At 39.6% G+C, this 22,501-nt stretch overlaps 1 protein-coding gene across 8 annotated transcripts in view; it reads left to right on the top strand.

The window, feature by feature from the left end:
• AGRN (agrin) overlaps positions 1-22,501 on the top strand; it is a 3,161,231-nt gene that overhangs the window by 527,388 nt on the left and 2,611,342 nt on the right. The window lies entirely within an intron of this gene.

The following is a 22,501-nucleotide window of genomic DNA, read 5'->3' as shown; positions in this document are numbered from 1 at the left end:
ACTTATGAGGGAGGGCATAATTTGGTAGCAGCTAGAGATCTCTGTTTCCCAGAAAACATACATGGACCTTATAAGAATAGGGTCTCCTATATGTTCAGCTGTACATCCAGTCCATGGAAACTACATCCTAGGATATGGACCCCAAACCTTCACTCCTAGGAGGCTTGATAATTTTATAGAGTACAGGATCCTCATACATTATTGTATAAAACACATTGCAGATCCAGACAAAGTGCCCCTGGAAAAAGCAAATAAATTAAGATTTGGGATACACTTTCCTGAGGTACAGGCCAAAACCAGTGGGCTATGGCTGACCAAGTTTGCGGATGACTGCAAGTTGGGAGCTGTCATCAATTCCCCTAGTGACGTGGACATCCTCCATGAGGGTCTCACCCAAACAATGACTGGTGCCAGAAACATGGCCTCAAGTTGAATACAAAAAAAAATGTTATCATCATCCTCTTTGAGGAGAGAGCTGTCCACACATATTATCACATTAATAACAACGTTCTAAGCATGCAGTTAGTCGTGAGGGATTTGGGCACCCAGATTGATAGCAGCCGGACTTTTAACAACCTCTGTCTGAGTATGTTAAGGGATGTAATGCCTCACTGGGTAAGGATTTGCTGTTTGGACCCCCTGCTTATAATGTTTTCAAAAGACTGAGGACAAGGGGGACATTATGGAGTTGGTTAAATGTATGTTTCACCTCACATCTCCAAACACATTTGAAACAGCCATTCTGCAATGTTCTGGCATCCCATCCAGAACTGGTCCTCTGCCTTGTACCCGTAGTTTACAGGGATAAGTTCCAGGTCTCCTTCAGCCCTGTACAGGATAAAGCAGATATAAAAGAAAGTAGTAAATAAATTAACATGGTCATATAATGTTTTTGTCAGGTTGTAGTCCTCAGATAGGTATTTATTCAACTTTGTCAACTGTCAGTAATGCAGTGTTCTTTTTTATAAAAACAAAACACTGAAGTGCCTTCTCAAAATGTGTTGTTGGGAGTTGCACATTGAAAACTAATATGCTGAGCAAATTCTACATACCAGGTGTTAACATGAGTACTATTTTGTAATTTTATGGGCTGTGGCTGAAATGGGTCCACATTAAATAAGTCCTCTACTCCAATGAATAAAAGTAATAAATAAATACATATAAAGCTTTGTAGCTGTAACAATGTTAATGCAGTGATCACATTACTTTGAACATAATTACCTGAGTAGAACACATGTTAAGACTGTGGTTTTCCTCATGTAGATGTTATCAGCATACTTGAAGCCTAGTATAAAAAAGCTGTTTTCATGATGGCATCCAACTTAGTCCTGTTTAGGTAACTAATAAGGCATTTTAACAACTGCTAGTGTGCCTTTAAATAGACAACTACATCAGAAACAGTGTCAGTTTAATGTGAGGTATATGTAAGTTCACTCACAAACACAGTTGCACTGTGTCACCCACACTGATGCCGGAAAACATGCTTCAGGTCTAATCAATGTGCTTCTGCCACTGTAGATGCTTTGTTTTGCTGCTAACAGTAGTTTTGAAATTTGAGTATTCCCTTGCCTTGTGTCGTATATTATTACAGCAGCATATAATACAATTCTGACAATGCATTTGGAGAACAGCTGTTCTCTCTCTTCCGTACATGTTTACTAAATGTTCTTTCTGCCAAAACAAACCCATTTACAGCCATTTCTGGTATCTTAGGCAGGACATACATTGGTGGGTTGCACAGATACTTAAAACTCCTACATAGTTATGCATCCCTTGGCCTGTAGATCTGCCCAATAAGTAGTAGTGAGTATGCCAGGTGACAACAGGCTAATACTTTAACCCTTCTTTTTATGTGACCAAGTAGTCAGGGTAACACACCTAAGCCTTCAGTATTCCAATTTTGTGAGTGTTAAATCTCATCTGCCAGTTTATGAGCTCTCATATTCTCATAATCGTCTGTTAGACTGACCATCACCCTACAGTTTCTGTTTCAAGTGGTGGTCATAAATGCTTGAAGTTCCTGTGGGACTGAGTTATCACAGTGATCTTGTTTGGAAGGCTCTCAAACAGTTCAGAAGCTTGTGGCTTGCTTTTGATGTTGTCACTTAAGGGAAGTAATCAAGCAGCTCAGAATGTACATCACCTGAGGCTGATGACAGGTTTTGGAAGCAGTCTTATTTGTGTTTTCCAAGTATTTGTGGCCCTCATTCTTATTGATGTAATGTGGATGTATATTTAGAAAGGCTCTGAGCATCTGCACAAACCTTTTAAGTTTTTGGCTTGTAATTTAATATATACTTTGTATCTTGTTATTTAGAGGCTTTGTTCAGGCGGAGTAGTAATGTCTTCTCATCTCCATTTATCTTCGTCATTGACAAGTGTGGCATGCTTTTCCAGGACTATACATCTGAGGAAATAAGTCACGTCACACCAGAGTGAAAAGCATTATGTTCTCTGTATTTTAATGAAAGTTACTAAAATGGCATTAAACTTACATTGATGGTATTAGTGCAGGAAGACATGATGCAACGGAAGATCACCTTGCCTGAGTGTGACTTGCTGCCTTATTTTTGAAATGGATTAGGAGGGAGTGTAAGTGTACAGAAAATGTTTGCAAGTCTCACTTTTCACACACCATATACATACCACACACACACAAACACACACATGCACACAAATTCAGACACACACACATGCCACACACACACACACACACACACACACACACACACAAATTCAGAGACACACACATGCACATACCACACACACACACACACACACACACACACACACACACACACACACAGACACATACACACACACACACACACACACACACAAATTCAGACACACAAACACACACACATACCACACATGTGCGTGCGCCTGCACATACCACACACACTTACACACACATGCACAAGCACAAATACGGACACACACACACACACAAACACACACACACACATGCACACACACAAACACACATGCATGCACACACACAAACACAAATGCACGCACACATGCCCACACTCACACACAGACACCCACCCTCACACACGCACAAATATGGACACACACACAAACACGGACACGTGCATGCATAGACACACACACACACACACACACACACACACACACACACACACACACACACACACACACACACACACACGTACACATTTGTAGCAACACACATAGACAAATGCTCACACATATATTTGCACACTTATCCAGACTTTACTCCATTTTGCCTTACTTCCAGCTGTCACATTAGTAGTACCACAATGTGACAATGGGGACAAAATGTCACATGTAATGGCACTGTGATGTCCATATTCCCTACTGTGGAAGTCTCATTGTGACATTTCCCCATGCCATCCTAGTCTTACTTCTACCTGCAGATGACACATTTTTGCAGTGCCGTTGTATATTTCTTATTTCACTATGAGTCTCTAATTTTGACACATATTAAATATGAAACATTTCACACACAAACTCTGATTTTGTTAACTTTTACAGATAGCACATTTCGGTGTCACACTCGCACCTGTCTGCTCAAGGTGACACATTTTGTAGAGTCTATTAGTTATAACACCCATTGTTAAGCAAGGTAGGTCCACTAACCATATACATTCGCTTTTCAGGGGTGAACTGGGAGCAAAGTCTGGTTAAGTGACTTGCTTAACATAACACAGTGGTCAAATGAAGGTTAAAGAATCAAACCCTGTACCACAGGAACTACAATTTCTCAGCTTTAACTCTCTTCTCCAACTGCTAGACATGTATTACATTTTTAAACTCTTCTTGCTGATACTTGATGCATGTTACACTACAGCATATTTATTTATTTATTTTATTTTATTTTATTTTATTTTATTTTATTTTACATTTGTTGACCAGGCTAGTCTAACTGGATATATGTCCATTTTCAGTAGAGGCCCGGGGAGAAAAGCTCCAAGCATTAGCAGTGATAAAAATTACAATATAGCTTTTCGCTTGCAGATATCACATTACGTTTTTATTTAGAGCATTTTCTAGATAACCCTTTATTTTGGGAGCATGCCACATTCTTCTCTGGAACACTGGCAACTTGAGCTGATGTAATTCCAATGTACAAGACTCAATTAACCTGTTTTGGCTATGCAGGTGACTGAACTGATCTAAAGAGGAACATTCTGCATCACAATGTAAGCCAGGTGCAAATGCAACAAGACACGCAACAGACTAGCAGGATACAAAAGATTCCTTCTAAAACTGACAATGTCCAGGCAGTTTGACAACATCTACAGACCAGTTTCAGATGACTGGAGACAGCAGCAGATAAAACAGAAATACGATCAACAAACCGCTGATGGGTAGATTCTACCAGAAAATGTTAGCATTTTAGCAAAAGCAAAACAGTGATCAGTAGTATTAATAACGGGAAAGGACAATAATTTATAGAATAATTAATATTAGCTAGACAGGGTTTGAAGAGACACCAAACCCCCTTAGAAAATGAATTAATAGAAACTATAGTTTGCATTTAATGACTGATCTAGGATATATGTGTATGTTCCTTCTTGGTTTGTGTATTGTACAATGTTGTCAAGGGTTATTGAAAACAACAGAGATGAACATTGTCTAATGCAGGGGTGTTCAAAGATGGGCCTAGGTATAATCTGGCCTACCAAAGCATTTTATCTGACCCTTGATATGTACTGCAACAAACTATTTTGAATGGACAGATACATGGTAGACATGATATTGTGGCCCCCTCAAAAAACTTTCTGAGTATGGTAAGTGGCCTCTGAGCCTTCTTCTTCTTTCGGCTTTTCCCGGTTAGGGGTCGCCACAGCAGAACTCCGGTCCGCTAATGATTGGCAGTAGATTTTTACATGCTGGCTTGCCGGGCCTAACGCACAACCTTCAATGAAGGAACGCCCATTCACGCATGTCGACACACAGAAGATGCTCTAACTGAGGAAGGCTGGAAAGCTCTGATCTAAAGCAATGTAACATTCCTTGTCCAGATGCTAAATTGCTTGGTATAATAGGTCTGCTAGTGTTAACACCCTTGCAGAATAGTTGTTATCAGAAACCTTTGTTTTCGTAGTCTTGAGGTTAGGGGTTGGCCTCAAACTCATTAAACTAGCCTCATGATTCAAAAAACCAAATCGAAGAAGGATTTGTCTTTTTATTCAAGTCATTCACATGGTTGTAGGAGATCGACATTAACCAGCTCTTTGGGAATAGACTGGGTTAAGATTAATTGCTTGTTTATTGGGGGGTGGGCATTAGTTATTTATTTTTCTTTTATCTACTTTATTTGGTTTATCAGGCTTGAGCACTAATCGTATTTGACCATATGCAGGCACAGACCAGTTTACATACATAGTAACAGCAGTGAAGATTAAAACTAAATTAAGCAGTGTAGTGACACAGCATAACAGATATTTAAAGATATACACATATTTACAAGATGGTTTAAATAGAAGTAGGATCAAGGGTATACAATAGATAACTTTGCAGATAAATAAGCAGGTCCTCGGACCCTTTTCAGCCAGGACCTGGGTGTAATAATTTAGCGTTACTAGGCAATTTAAGGTAAAATTATTTGTAAATTTCCACACCTGTGATGGTCCGCTATTTTTCTGACAGGTCGCCAACCAACTATCGTAAAGGAGTTACAGTGGTGTACAACATGAGTTATTTTGTGAGAATGCTCTGCAGGCATTGATCATTTCCTTGTGAGCACATACTTAAATTGTGAAATCTTAATTCATTTTTCCCTTGTGTCAGCCTGGGGTAATGCAGAGAAATCACAGTCCTTAGAGCAAACGTTAATGTGTTTTCTAGTTTGAATCTTACTTAATCAAGAGGAAAAGGAGAAGAGATATTATGTTTAAAATTAAATGCTCAGCTGTTTAAATGCTTGTACAGTTTCAAGGTGCAGGCAGTTAGGGCTTGTGATTTTCCAGTCCATTGGAAAGACTAATCTTGTATTAGTTTTGCTTGACAGTGCAGTGAATATATAGTCAGAACTTGAAAGTTTTCTAAATACAGCTTGTTGCAGGTAAATTTGCACCTGTTATGAAACCTCTTATTGTTACTCAGTTTGTAGTCCTGCTGTGTTGCAAGACCATGTCAGCCAGTGCCTTTCTACTTAGTGCCTTGCAAATGGTATCAGACTGTAAAGCTTGCAATGCTGTATAGAAAAAGCTGATCTCAGCTCAATAATGATGTTAGGGGAATTGTGAAACAGCTGGACTTTGTCACTCTCTTGATGTCACAGAATTAATTACGTCAGTGAGGTTAAGTATGGGGGGATGTGTTGTCTTAACCCCCCCCCCCCGCTGGTTATAACGAGTTAGCAGTAACGACTTGCTAGTCAGGCCCTGCCCCTTATTAAAACAGCATACACCTCCACTCAGCAAAAATTATTTTTGTGTGTCCATAGTTTGCTGTAGATGCAATTAATTTTTTTGCTGACTTTGTGGTTTCTTTTGCTGCTGATAATACTGATATTGTGTGAATTGAATCACAGACGTGTGTTGTGGGTGAGCGGTTCTGTTGTACACTTTCTGTGTGATGTGAAGAAAACCCCTGACATTCAGCTAACGAGACTGCTGTGAGCAGAAAAACACCAGAAAAATTATTGCTCATGGCAGGAGTGTTCCTTAGTGAGAAAACTGCTACCATACAAACTGACAGAACCTCCAAATTCTTCCAAATTATCAACACGCCTAAAAAATGTCAGGAGCACAAATCTTGACTATACAGATTTTTGCAGAATATCCAGATTTTTGTCTCAAATTTTTGGGTTGCTCTTCATAAAATTTGTCATTTTCCATCAAACCATTGAGAACAGTTTCAGACTTCATACCCTTCAGAAAATGCACACCTTTTATTGTATCAACTTTCCAAATTTACCAGAGCAATATTTAAAAATTGCTCTTATTTTTGGACCTTTGTTTTTACGTTATTTTTGGCTTTGTCCAGATTTCTTGAGCTAACAGTTTGAGAGGTATGACTGCAGGTGTGGCCCAATTACGTATGCAGCGGTGATTTCCTGCAGCACAGTACATTTACGACTGGTAATGTACAGTTTATATTTTTTTGCCGAGGAGCTAGAAATGATTTGCATGGTTCTTTCATTCTGCACTTGTTTGGTAACTGAATCTTGTATTCCACTTGTAATAGGATATTATACCACTAATGCAGAATTGCTTTTTAGTGATGCAGCATAAATCTACATAAGGCATGCTACTCTCTATTCCACCTGATAGGTGTGTTGCCTTAGCATTTCGTGTAAACCTTGAGTGACAAGAAGGAAGAGAGACTGTACCTTAATTCCACTGCTTGGTTACTATCTCAACACTCAAGTATCAAGATGGAGTGCAGTAGGCCCCCAGGTCATTAATTTATCCTGGATTGATTTCTCCATGGATAGATAGTCTGCTGTAAAACTAGCTAAATACAGATAAAGAACAGGTGGACCTGCTCATTACAGCTTTTCTCTTTTATTTTTATGTCATTCAGTCACACAGCCAGATGCACACGCATGCGTATATATATATATATATATATATATATATATATATATATATATATATATATATATATATACACACACACACACACACACACACACACACACATTGATGCAAACAAAAATACAAGCATTCATGCACACACAGATGTACACACACACACACGTATATATATATATATATATATATATATATATATATATATATATATATATCTATATCATAGAGTACAATGCCCCATTTGGGATGTACCTCACAGCTGGAAAGACCACAAAAGCACCTCATCAAGAGGATTACTGGCCTCAAACATATGTCCTATGCAGCCTGACTGAAAAAAAACTCCGTCTGTACTCAGTGGCATATCGCTTACTCAGAGGTGAACTCTGCCTGACTTACAAAGCCACATCCAACTCAGAATTGATGGACATGCTCCACCTAAAGAAATCCAAGTCGCTATGAGCCACGCGCTCTAGTGAGCTAAACCTCACCACAACAATAAATAGAACATGCTGGAGGGATAGATTCCTGTCACAGAGACTCCCCATGCTTTGGAACAAAATTCCTAACTACATTAGGGAGAGTCCCTCACCAACACTCTTCAAGAGAAGCCTTGACGAGTGGATGGGTAACAGAAAATACACCCCTGGGATCACTTCATTGTCTCTGCTTGACAGAGGCTCAGTTAATTAATCAATGGGGCGGCGAAAGCCGACACACTCTGGCTAGGCTTATAAATGCCCTCGGGCAGATAGCCTAGTACCTACCTATGAACCTATATATATATATATATATGTGTGTGTGTGTGTGTGTGTGTGTGTGTGTGTGTGTGTGTGTATATATATATATATATATATATATATATATATATATATATATATAAATGTAAATAAATATGTATACATATATATATATATATATATATATATATATATGGGTGTACTTCTGTTTGTCGAAAACACACTTTTTCGACAAACAAAAGATTGAACCCATGTAAGGGAATGTGCACTACATCGACAGTGCACTTTCGCATAAGCTGATTTACGGAAGCACATTACACATTACAGTGGGCATGAGGATATATTTCCTTTTCCCCACTGTAGTGTGATCTGAGAGTTAGCATAATTAAGTAGGGGATGTTTGGGGGGGCACTACCCTCCAGCAAACTCACGTGTGGTAAATACTGAGGTATCCATCCATAGTGAGTCATTAGCTTTTTCCTTTAGGGAAACTGGCACGTACCCAATTCTCTGGTATACTACCCTAAACAAGACAGCTGACCACAGTTTATCTTTCAGATTTCTCATGAAGAAAAATTCATATCAGCATATTTGTCAGTTGCATACAGTATCTTCAGTCGCATCCACTCAAAATGGCATACTGGAGATTCAGAATTATCTTTGTTTCCTGAATTGGAAAACCTGTAGCCTGTGAAAAAACATGGGAAATTCTGGTGTTCATTTCATCAGACTTTGCATTTTCAATGAATTTCTATAGGCGTTTTTGTCTTGTCTGTGAACTTTCATGTTTTTACCCTTTTGTCAAAAGGCTTTTATCATGCCATCACTGGGATTGCTTACTCGTGAGCTATTAAAAGCCATTAAGCTGTTCTGTCCTGAAAGAAAATGTTGTTTGTTTTTCAAAAATTACTTCCCTGAAGAATATGAAAATTCTTGCCATTTTTATTTCATATGATGGTGGGATTATGAAAACAGCACTGGAAGTAATTCTGGTAGAAATTATTTGATAGGTGCTAGCAAATGCAGCTTTGTAACTTGAGTGCTTGGTTAAAAGGTTTCACTGACTGCTGATGTGTTCAGCTTGCTAGAGTCACAAAGAATTATTGATAAACTCACCAACCCCTTTATCACTATGTGGGTTGCAAATTGGCTTACAGACAGAACACACAGTGTGAAAGTAGCGGACTCCAAGTCAGACTGCCGACCAGTCACAAGTGGAGTCCCACATGGATCGGTCCAGGGTCCTGTCCTGTTCATAGTGGGTTCATAGGTTAATACTAGGCTAACTGCCCTTGCGAGTCATTTTAAGCCTAGCCAATTATACCCCGTGAGATTCAAACCCTGTACCTTGTGTTTGCAAGGCAAACACCTTAACCATTAGGTCACCCTCCCATCTACTTCTCAGAAGTCCAGGCCAACACAAAGGGACTCTGGCTGACCATGTTCACAGACAACTGCAAGCTGAGAACCATTATTAACTCCCCAAGTGATGCAGACATCCTACAGAAAGGCCTCACTGAGACGGACTGGTGTCGAAACCATGGCCTTAAGCTTCACGCCAAAAAGCTTCATCATTCCCTTTGGTAAAAACTAATTTCTCTCTAATTACCACATCTATGGGAGCCCACTGAACACTGAAGGCATTATAACAGATCTGGGGATGCAGGTTGACAGCTACCTCTCCTTCGACCACCACATTGCCACTGTGGTCAGAAAATCCTTTTGTGTGGCACATCTCATTACTAAGGGTTTTACATCCAGGAAGAAGGAGGTCATTGTCTCCCCATACTCTTCCCTCTTTAAACCAATCATTGAGTATGATGTCCCATTTGGCATGTACCTCACTAGACACCCGCAACAGCTGGAGAGGCCACAGAGGATCCTAGGCATTAAGCACTTGTCCTACATGGACAGACTCAAAAGACTCCAGCTATTCTCTGTCTCATATCGCCTACTTAGAGGCGATCTCTGCTTGACTTAAAAAGCCATGTCTGACCCAGCTCTTTTAGAAATGCTACATCTAAAGAAATCCCAATCCGTCCGCACCACATGCTCCAGAGACCTCAACCTCATTACCACAATCAACAGAACTGGTGCCAGAGCCATGGCCTGAAGTTAAATGCCAAAAAATGTATAGTCATACCCTTCGGGAAAAACAAGGTAACCCCAAGCTACCATATAGGTGGCAATCCATTAAGCACAGAAGAGGTTATCAGGGACCTGGGGACCCAGGTTGACAGTGGACTTTCTTTTGACACTCACATTGCTAAAGTGGTTAGAAAAACCTTCTACATTGCCCACCTGATCATGAAGGGATTATCATCCAGATCAAGTGAGGTCATTGTTCCCCTGTACTCTTCACTTATCAGACCAATGATCGAGTACAATGCCCCATTCGGGATGTATCTCACCCGACACCTGCAGCAATTGGAGAGACCCCAAAAGTTTCTCACCAAAAGGATAAAGGGACTCCAAAATCTGTCATATGCTGCCAGACTGAAGAAACTCCAGCTCTAGTCAGTCGCGTACCGTCTGCTCAGAGGTGACCTGTGCCTGACATACAAGGCCATGTCCAACCCGAAATTAATGGACATGCTCCACCTCAAAAAATCCAAATCTACCAGATCCACTAGAGCAAGCGACTTAAACCTTAGAACAGATATAAATAGGACATGCTGGAGGGATAGATTTGTCACCCAGAGACTCCCTATCTTGTGGAATAAAATCCCGGTCCATGTGAGGGATAGCACCTCGCTGGCTCTGTTCAAGAGAAATCTTGACCGGTGGATGGGAGATCGTAGGTTTACCCCGGGAATCATCTCTGTGTCACTGCTGGACAGAGGCACAACAAACTAATGGGCACAGTATTTTTTAACATAAAGGGTGGCGTAAGCCACAAAAACTCTGGGCTAGGCTTATAAATGCCTTAGGGCAGATAGCTTAGTATAAATCTATGAACCTATGAACCTATGAACATGCTGGAGGGACAGGTTCCTCACCCAGAGACCTGCCCTTGCTCTAAGGCCTTCGACACCATACCCCACTCAGGCATCATAGATAAGCTCAACAGCTTAAATGTAAACCCTTATGTCACTAGATGGGTTGCAAACTGGCTAAAGGACAGAACCCATAAAGTTAAAATCACTGGAGCAATGTCAGACTCAAAGCCAGTCACAAGTGGTGTCCCACAGGGATCTGTCCTGGGACCCCTCTTGTTCGGCATTTATTTCACAGATGTTAAAGCAAACATGGGAGGGTTGTGGCTGACAAAGTTTGCAGATGACTGCAAACTAGGCGCCATAGTCGATACACCAGCGGACACATACATCCTACAAAAAGGCCTCACAGAAATGGACAACTGGTGCCGGAGTCATGGTCTTACACTAAATGCCAAAAAATGTATAGTCATCTCCTTTGGGAAAAACAAAGTACCCACAAATTATCACATAGACAGCAACCCACTGAGTACGGAAAAAGTAATCAGAGACCTAGGGACCCAAGTCGACAGCGACCTCTCATTTGACACCCACGTTGCCAAAGTGGTTAGAAAGACATTCTACCTTGCACACCTTATCATGAAGGGATTCACATCCAGATCCAAGGATGCCATTGTACCCCTATACTCCTCCCTCATCAGACCCATGATTGAGTACAATGCCCCATTTGGTATGTACCTCTCCCAGCATTTGCAACAGCTGGAGAGACCGCAAAAGTACCTCACCAAGAGGATCAAGGGTCTCCAACATATGTCTTATTCTGCCAGACTAAAGAAACTCCAGCTCTGTTCAGTAGCATACCGCCTGCTCAGAGGTGATCTGTGCCTGACGTACAAGGCCATGTCCAATCAGGAACTGGTGGACATGCTCCACCTCAAAAAATCCAAATCCATCAGAACCATGAGAGCTAAAGACTTAAACCTCGGCACAAGTATGAATAGGACATGCTGGAGGGATAGATTCATAACCCAGAGGCTTCCCATGCTCTGGAACAAAATCCCAGTTCATGTTAGGCAGAGCCCCTCACTAACTCTCTTCAAGAGAAATCTTGATGAGTGGATAGGAGATCGTACGTTTACCCCAGGGGTCACATCTGTGTCACTACTAGACAGGGGCACAGTAAACTAATTCTATTATATAAGGGGACCTTCACTGTGTCACTACTAGACAGAGGCACAGTATTCTAAATCTATTCTGTGCATTTTTGCACCATTTCATGGGGTGGCGAAAGCCACATCACTATGGCTAGGCTTACAAATGCCCCAGGGCAGATAGCCTAGTACTAAACTATGAAACTATGAATAGACTTCCCATACAAGTCAAGCAGAGCACCTCATTGGCCCTTTTCAAGAGAAATCTAGATGAGTGGATGAGAAATAGAAAGTTCACCCCGGGGATCACTGCAGTGGAGCTACTTGATAGAGGCACTAGGAACTAAATGTCGGGCTGCACGATGCCAGGGGACTTCTATGGGCTCGGCTTGTAAAGGCCCCAGGGCCATTAGCCTAGTACACACCTATGACCCTATGAATGGAGTGTGGGTGGAAGCATTACCAATGCGTGGAAATGATGACAAGTGAGAATGTGAGATGCTAGAGAGTTTACGTGCCGCCACAGTGGGATGAAGGTCCTTAACAGGATGCATCAGGGTACCATGTACTGGGGTAAGGTTGGTGCGGGAGCTGGTATGGGACCTATGTGGTGGTTTATGGGTTTAAAAATCATATCAATCAAACAACATGTCATATTTGTGACAAATACAGCATCATCAGTTGAAGGTGAGATACAGGAGAGAGAGAATAGTCACAGTTCAAGAAGACATCTTAAGATGGATCATTTGAATGACAAATATGACACAGATACAAGCGAAAAAAAACTATGAACCCAGCACTCAAATGCAAAGAAGCAAGTCATGATAAATCGCACACAAGTTAAAGTATCAGGAGCTTGTTTGTGTCTTTCGGCTTTTCCCGGTTAGGGGTCGCCTCAGCGGAACTCCGGTCCGCTAATGATTGGCCGTAGATTTTTACGTGCTGGCTTGCCGGGCCTAACGCACAACCTTCAACAAAGGAACGCCCATTCACATGTGTCACCACACAGAAGACGCTATAACTGAGATTCGAACGGGCAATGTCTAACTTTGAGGCGACAACGCTTAAAGTATCAGGAGTAGGTACACAAAAAACTAGAAGGGAGCACTAAAAGGACTCAAGATCCCCAATTATAGCAGACTCATTCGTAACAAAGAAGCACTAAGAAAAAACTATACAAGATTCGGCAAGAGGCTTTTTGTCAGCTAAAAAGAATCACCACTCAGGGTACATTTATGTAGTAAATTAATAACAGGTGATCACATCATATGTTAAGCGTGTCACGGTGAAAGAATTAATTTTGTTAAAGGAAAAATAGTTTGCAAGTAATAGTGCAAAAAATGCAAAAAATATTCTTATCCTCATTAAGTAATAATGTAGAAATGGCAATTCTCCCAATGCTGTGTGCCTTTGCAAAGAAAGAAGAAACTTGGGGCATCTAGAGAAAACTCACACAGACACTGGTCATACATGCATGTTCTGCACAGTAGGTGCCTCAGCGGAAATTAAACCAGAGTACCTGTTGCTGCAAGGAGGCTCTATTTAGTTGTGTCAGAGTAGAATCGAGGTTAGTGAGGCATTTCTCCAAGGAGAGTTAGCTTTAACTGCCCAAAATGCATAAGTAGTTAAGTAAATAAGTAGATTTTCTTTTTTATTCCATGTTTGCTTTATCTCAGTTTCTAGTCCATGTCGATCTGTGCTCTACCCCAGATAGATTAGGTCATTACTTTTCTCATATTTTTTACTTGAATTGTTGGTTGGACAGAAATTATCTGTGGCTTTTGCTCCAAGTTACAGCTGTATTAGGGTACTTATTTTGGATCAAAAAAGTCACCTAGTGAATTAAATAAACTGCAACATTCGTAGTTTGAAAACTTGCATGATTGCTGTCTAGTTATCATTGTTACAGAATTCTGACTGCACTGCTTTCTTTCAGCTGAAGCTGATTTCAGCATAATATTTTCTCTGCCTTGTAATTTCACTTCTTTGTAAAATACACTGGCTAGGAGTTAAGTGCATTGTAAAACACAACTCTGAGTTAATTTTAGAGAGGTAAAGGACTGCCTGTTACATAGTCTTAGCAGCTGGCAGTGAGAGACAGCCTATCTGCATTCTTTGGAAGTAAAGTGCATAGGGGAAAGTTGTTCAGAACTTCAAAGCATTCTTTCGCAGGTTTGATTCTTTTATAAATGGTGTCTGTTGTCACTAGGCAGTGTAAGCATGTATGAAGCAAACAAAGTGAACAGCGGCTTTGTGCTGAGGGAGGAAGGTAGTAATTCTTCCAGTTATATCTCCAAGGTGCAAACATTAATGTCTGTACCTTTCTTGACACTTTGCACACAGTAACATTTGCCCTCTAGGTGTGTAAAAATTGCTTAAAAAGTGTGTCACACAGCTTGGCAACTGTATTTCACAGTGAAGTGAATTAAAGTTGTGTTACTTGGGCCCGGCCAATCTGTTTGTTAGAAGCAAATACGTATAGTTGTACATGTTCTTCATTCACAAAAGTTGCAGCGTTTTGTTTTATAGAAATTAACCAAATTATGCTGCATGTGTCAAGAGAAGCACGCAGATTTTTATTTAGTAAGCTCATTACAATTGTATAAGTTTGTTATATAAAGCAGTGATCAAAAATTGGCCAGTTTCAGGCCCAAAGCTAAGAAATAGAATGTAGATACATAGAATAACTCAGTGGAGTAGGGTTATAAAATACACATTAAAGTAACATGTAGTGGCTGCAAATGTGATTTAGTTGGCTACTAGCAAAGCTATGATGTACCAAAAGCAAGGCAGAAGTCTCATCAAGTTATGTACTATTCTGAAAACGTTCTGAAAACAAGGAACGGGAAACAAATGTAGAAGTTAGGGAGTATGACACAGAAGTTTGTAATGAAGATAAGAGGATGCAGAAAGTAGGATTTGGGAATTACAAGGACTCTAGAATCGGGAGTTTAGATGTTCTGAGACTGAAGAGTTATGTTGTAAGCGAATATAGGAAATGCACCTGGGTAGTGAAATAGAAAAAATGAGACAGGAAGGGAATGGAGCAGAAGAGAATGAAGAATTCATCAGAGATGACAGAATTTCCCCAGAAAGAGAGATGTGTAGACTAGAGAAGTAATGGGAGGCCTGTGACTATTTAATTCCGTCAGGCAGCTGGAATATTCCTCTCCATTATATAAGGCTTGTCTCAGGAAACTGTTATTTAATTATGATCTATGAGTAAAAGCCATTTGTTTGAAATTGAAAAGCTCAACTGTAGTTTGACAAAACTTTTAATATTCCAAATTATAATTTCATATTAGGTTTGGTGACACTGGAGTTAGATATAGTAAGTAAAGAGATGTACCCCTACACAGGAAGTAGAGGAGCCCCCCCCCAAAAAAAAAAAAACGTAAATGCTTCATCAAAGCATCATTTGTTCAGTCACTCTTTTTCCTTGTCTTTGTACCCCTAGTCAAGCTCTGATCATCAGCCAGACTACCAGATCCCCCTTCTCCCTTGCCATGCTAGGGTTCAACTTAGCCCCCAAAAGATGAGGTGCTGCCCCATTGGGGGCTGACAGCCAAGGACAAATGCAGTAGAATGGTAGCTGTGATACAACCTAACATTTAGCGCTTCACTGGAGATGTTACTGTTTAACTTGCAGACCTAGAGTACAGACAACCAAGGTAGGGACATGCAACACCAGCCCTTGCCATATGCTTGTTTCCTGCACCCAGCCCTTGACACATGCTTTTCTGCATCTTTAGAACCCAACTACAATGACTGTTCTACTCCCAAGTGACCCTATATTGTTGAGTTGTCTCTGTGTAAGAGTGGGTGGGGCAGTTTATATCCACTCTCCCAGTATTTTTTTTAAACAAGAAACATCTTTGTTAAATTATCACTTATGCCATAAGCAATCATACATTTATATAAATGAAAACAAATTACACTGACATAGTTTTAGTTGTAAACGTTAAACATCACTTATAATCTATCTAGTCATTGTCAGTCAAACATTACATAGCTCATTGAAATCCTACCTTCTTCTAAAATGTATTCATCCTTCAAAATGTTATTCTACATGTATTGTTACCATAATTCCATTTTTTCTATGTCATTTTCTCCTACCCTTCTCTAAAGATCCCATTTCCAGTTATTTTTTTTCTGTTACTATATCCACTACTTCTAGTACAGTTGGTTTAGACTTTAATTTCCATTTTCTAGTAATTGCTTTTTTTTTGACAGCCACCATAATTAGTCTCAGTAAGGCCTTTCTCTGTCTAGGCAATTCTGATTATGTATCACAGCTCAAAAAATAATGTCCTTAGTTATACCACTTTGTTCATCCAATATTTCTGACAGAGCAGCCTGCAGGGAATTTTTAAAGTCTGTCCACTCATTGCACTCCATAAAATATGTTCCCAATTATCCCTTTCTTCCTTTTCACACATTCAATATGTGCCATCTACCTGACAAAAAATTCTTTGTAGTCTATGTGTGATATTAAAATACCTTTGTAAAAATTTCAAAGAAAAGATCCTAAATCCTCTAGACCTTGTTGCATATTTGGGAGACATGGAGATATCCCCTCATTGTTTATTTGTGAATTGCTCATCCAATCTGGCTTCTCAACCTCCTCTGATTGATTCGTATAGTTGTCATGCAATATTTTATATGCTGTACTAAGTATCCCTTTTTCGACAGCAGCTTCTATTCTAGATTCTACTAAAAACTCTACCAGTGCTGGCCGTTTGGTTAGGATCCCCTTATTTATTTCTCTTTGCCTATACTCTGATGTCAGTCCTTGATAGGGAAGCCAATCTCTAGCCTGCAGTCCAAATACATTCTTGGCTTCTTCCCATTCTGTTACCTTCCCCTCTCTAATTATTTGCTCCCAATACCTTGGTTCCTTTGCCAGTTTTCTCCAATAAATTTCCAGCCCCATTTTGTCTGTTGTCCGTATCCCTAATTGCAGTCAGCACTATAAGCGGAATCTCCTTTCTCCATTCCCTTGTTGGCTTAGTTCTTGGAATACTTTCTGCTACTTTATGAATATAATATTTTGTGTGGTTATTGCTAATCTCTGTCCTTGTTTCTTGAGCTTTCTCCGATTTCATTATCATCGCTTTCCACATTGAATTATAGCTTTCTGCTTATGCTATGTATATAATACCCCATCAAATCAGGTCATTCCAAACCACCTTCTTCTATTGGAAGAATCACTCTCCCAGGATTTGTGAACTAGCAGTCAAGCCTCTGACTCCCATGTATTCTCAAAGGCTCCTCCGGCATGCATGTCTGAGTTAAATTTAGGGTGTTTTCCCCGCTATGCTACATTGTCGTAGTATTGATGAAGTAGTCTTTAACTCCTTGGCCAACTCTGATATGACTGGTGGTCCTTTTCTCATGTGGGTAAAATTTTTTTTTCTGACTAGGACTGAATTTTGTTAATAAATGGTTCTTTGTGGTTGATCATTTTAGAAAATGACCAACTTAACAACATCAAGTACAAGACGGATCATGTTGAATTCCTCAAATGCTTTTTCCATAGGTAGTTACTGCCTGTGCAGTTTCCAACTGTGTTCTTCAGTGATTATTTTGTTTTCACAGACTTACCTTTTCTTTGTGTTGGTGTGATCATAGAGTTGGTGTATATATTTCTTTACATATTTTCAGTTGTTTACTGTGAATGTCCAAAAAATCCTGGAAGAAAATTACACAGCGTCAGTAATTAATGAAAGAACAGACATTAATGTGTACCAGAGACGTTAAGTATACAGAAAATAGTTATTTAGACTTTGAAGATGCAGTAAATCTACAGTCATTATTGATCATTGAAACAAAAATAACAAACTGCACAAGTAGAACAAAACAAAGTAATTAATAAATGAATACACTATGTAGACAAGAAAACTATAGGGATGGAGAACCGTTACATGTTTTAACCAGAGTATATCAGCTTTTCTATAGAACTCAAAAGAAACCGAAAGCCTGAGTGGAATAAAGAATATAAAAGTGTTGACCTATGCAGGGGGTGATTTGCAGGGTCATATCTATGAGTTAAACGGAAAGAATAGTACTTTGGGTTTGAAACAGTTAAAGGTATTAATCCATTTTTATGGCAGAGGGTGCTTTGCTCCAGAACTTTGCAACGTAATTGAATGAAGTGTGTCTCCATGCAAATTAAGATATTTGACAGTGCAGGCTTGATATCTGTTCCACGATCAAAGAGTTCTAGAAGAAGCGTATGATTGGACAGTAGTATTAAGAGGTGGGTACTTATCAGTATGGTACAGACGTTTCATCTAATTATCAAAGGCAATCTTCACTTGATCCAAGGTTAAGTCTTAATTCCTCTTTACCTGTATTTTGTCAGATCTGTTACTGAATGTAATGCACCTTTCAACATGTATTTGTTTAAACATATCCCTCAACTTCAGAAATCTCAGATATTCATAACTCAAAAGATCAATGGCCATAAAAATATTAGTTATTAGGACGTATTGGTAGCCCACTCTCTATATTTAGTCTCTTACATACTTTGTGGAGATTTGTGTCTATCCTTTCAGGCCATGAAAGATCCAGTCCTCTTTTTACCTCCTATTCCTTCAAAGGACAAATGGTATTTAAAATACCTGCTTAATAGGACTAAACCTTCATCAGCAGCAAATAAATAAAATGCTTTAGTGTAATAGATTCATATCCCAATGTATCCCTCATCTCTGGAACAAACTTCCACTAAATGTCAAGCAGAGCAGCACCCTTGCCACCTTTAAGGTAAACTTAGATAAGATGGGCAGCCTGAAATTATCCAAACATCTGTCTTATTTTGGCCTCCTTGAGGCCAGGGGGAACATTTGAAGAGAGGATTTAGGTTTGTAGTGTTCTGTAGACAAATTGCCTAGTCCTTACCTTTGAACCTATGAGCAGTTGTTAATTGGATGTAATTTAGATAGTTGCAAAACTCTAGCCAATGCAGTTGTTTAACAGATAAACAGTGATGCAGTCTGTTTGCTAGACTGGCTGAAAAACTAGCTTATGTACAGATTCGAGTATAAATTAGTGAAGATAGTGGCAGGAAAGAGAAATCTAGGTAGTAGGTATGCCGATGCTGATGTCCATCGTGTTTCACTGTTGCAGTCATTACACTTGGGTTATTCTGCTGGCAGGCTGGCTACCTGCAGTCGGCCTGAATTCCAAAGTCCTGGTCCGGTGTCGGTTGCTGTCGCCTCTTCCCTGACGTCAGTGCACCAGGTTTATAAAAGATGCAGCCGGCGCCATTTTCTCCAGTCTTTCTTGCCACGTGGTGCTCGAAGCAAAAGCAGTTCACAACTGCCGGTTGGTCGACTCCTGAGTTTTTCGAAATTGAATTACAGATCCGAAGTCTTCAATAACGCTACGTACCCCATTGGGGAAACTTTTTTCTTGCTCCAGACGTCAGTGCGCCAGGGGTATAAAAGATGCAGCTGATGCCATTTTCTTCAGTTTTTCTTGCCCCAGATGTCAGGTGCCCCCAAAAGGGTAGGCTGTAAAAATTATGATCATAAAAAAGCATGCACATAACGTTCATCTACAAACAAATACACCACATAGGTTGTATAGAATAGATAGGTACAGATAAGTCCCAGCATCGTTTTTCACTGTTGCAGTCATTACACTTGGGTTGAATCCCAAATCTGAGGTTAGGCAGCTGGGCATAAATAGAGTTTGGAGTGGCTATGAGGCCCTGCAGAACTGCAGTGGCAAAGCCTGCTCTGGATTTAGAGTAGAGAGGTAAATGGTAGTGCTTTGTAAAAGTGTGCACTGAAGTCCATGTTGCAGCCTCCAAAATATCCTTGGTTGGTACTCCTCTGAGGAAGGCTGCTGAAGTGGCTGCTGCTCTGGTAGAATGTGGCCTAATGCCCTTGGGCACTGATTTGCCATGTTGTGAATAGCAGAAACGAATGCAGTGGCCTATCCATTTTGAAATAGTCTGTTTTGAAATGGATTTTCCTTGGGAACCTGCAGCATATGCCACTAAGAGTTGCTCAGTCTTTCTGAAAGTTTTAGTCTTGTCCAAGTAAAAGCGTAGCTGTCTGTGTATGTCCAAAGTATGCAGAAGTCTCTCCCCCTTATTTTGTGGGTTTGGATAAAAGGTAGGCAAATAAATGGTTTGGTTAAGAGCCACGCTGGACACTACCTTAGGAATGAATGTCGGGTTTGTCCTTAGAGAAACCCTGTCCTGATGGAAAATAATAAAAGGTTCCACAGCCATTAGTGCCTGTAACTCTTAAGACTCTTCTTGCTGAAGTTATTGCTAGGAGAAGAGCGGTTTTCCATGACAAGTATTTTATCTCTGCTGTATTGGCAGGCTCAAAAGGAGGAGGTGTGAGTTTTTCCAAGACAACATTGAGGTCCCATGTATGTATTGGGGCTCTCCTTGGAGGTCTTATGTTTTTGAACCCTCTGAGAAACTGTCTTAGCAGTGGATGAGAAAAAATAGGTGGGTCCATATTGTAATGCGCGGCAAGTAAGACTGAAGAAAATGGCGTCGGCTACATCTTTTATATCCCTGGTGCACTGATGTCAGGGAAGAGGCGACAGCAACCGACGCCGGACCAGGACTTTGGAATTCAGGCTGACTGCGGGTAGCCTTCCAGCAGGATAACCCAAGTGTAATGACTGCAACAGTGAATACACTAAAAAATATACATTTATGGTAGGTACACAACTGTACTTTCTTTTTTCCGGGCAGCATCAGTTTACTATGTTTTGACTCCAAAAACATATTTTTTGATGATTTAGGTTAATGTTAGGTGTTCATCTATGGCAACTCTAATGAGAATTGTGCAGGGGAGTGTTTCAGTAGTGTTGTTTTCAAATGGTGCAAGTTTAAAGTTATTTTTGTTATTGGACAGTGTTTTAGGAGTGAATGTCTTATGCTATTTTTTCGGATTAGGTAAAAGATTGGATTTTTGGCCATATTTCAACTAATATCACCTGTATTCACATCTTCCTTCCTTCTAATCTGTCCTTACTACTACAGGAACAACTATTTATTCTACCTAATGGATACCCTAAGCTCAGTACTCATGCCTTGTAATATTGCACTGGCTTACTCTACTATTTGTTTTTGTAATAGAATTGCTTAATCTATTATATGTTTCTTGAAATGTGTTTGTACCTTGAATTGCATTTTCTTTTTTTTAATAACATTTTTATTGAAATCAGAACTGAAATATACACAGTTATTAAAATAATTGTACAGATTTTTGATACATTAAATAAAAATACAAAAAAGAATGGTGTAATAAACAATAATACCATAAACTATATACAGAAATGTTCACTGTACAAGAATAAAATATTACTGTTAGGCTAATAGAAAAAGGATTTGATTTTACATTCAGGTTATTGGTTTTCTAATAGTTCAGATATACTCCTCCAATATTTATATGTTGTATTCCTTGAGGATTTAGATCTAATTGTCAACATTTTGAGTTTAGAAACATCCTTGAGAAGATCTTTGAAAAGATGGACTATGTGAAGATTTCCAATTTTTGTGACGAATTGCATTTTCTGTATTACTTGTATTATAATACATTTACTATTGTGTTTTGTACTATGTTATTTGTTTCTAGTAACTATTCTGAAAAATATATGCACTCATGCTAACTGCCTTGTGGAGGTTTTTTCCCCAGACTTCTAATGAAAATGGGTTCTTCCTGGCCAAGTGGACTTTCCCAGTAAACAAATGCCAATAAATAAATAAATATTAAATATTAATAAATAAAAATATTTTATGAAGGTGAAGGATTTTTGTGTTATATCTTGCAACTTAGAAATAAGGGAGGCAGAGCAGGTGGCAGTAAAATCTGTAGCATTTCGGATTAATGATAAAAGAGGAGTGATTAACTTTACATCACTGATAAATACGTATGAATGAATTGATAAATATATATATAAAATATGGGGATGTGGCTTTCCTTCTACATGGGCGTGAACTGGGGCTTGTCCCCTACAATAAATAATTTAATTTACTCACTAGATAAAGTTCTTAACCAGTTCTGGTTGACAGATTCATTCCTAGTTCAATGATAACTTGACAAGTCATAGCGGAATCTTTAAGAGCAGCATTCTCTCACATATTTTCATCGTACACCACTGTCTCAGTG

The sequence above is a fragment of the Protopterus annectens genome, chromosome 2.part1, assembly GCF_019279795.1.
Source record: "Protopterus annectens isolate FY-2018-M chromosome 2.part1, PAN1.0, whole genome shotgun sequence".
Taxonomy (NCBI): Eukaryota; Metazoa; Chordata; order Ceratodontiformes; family Protopteridae; genus Protopterus; species Protopterus annectens.
Note: the sequence above shows the minus strand (reverse complement) of the source record. Positions and strands in the feature narration are given on the sequence as shown.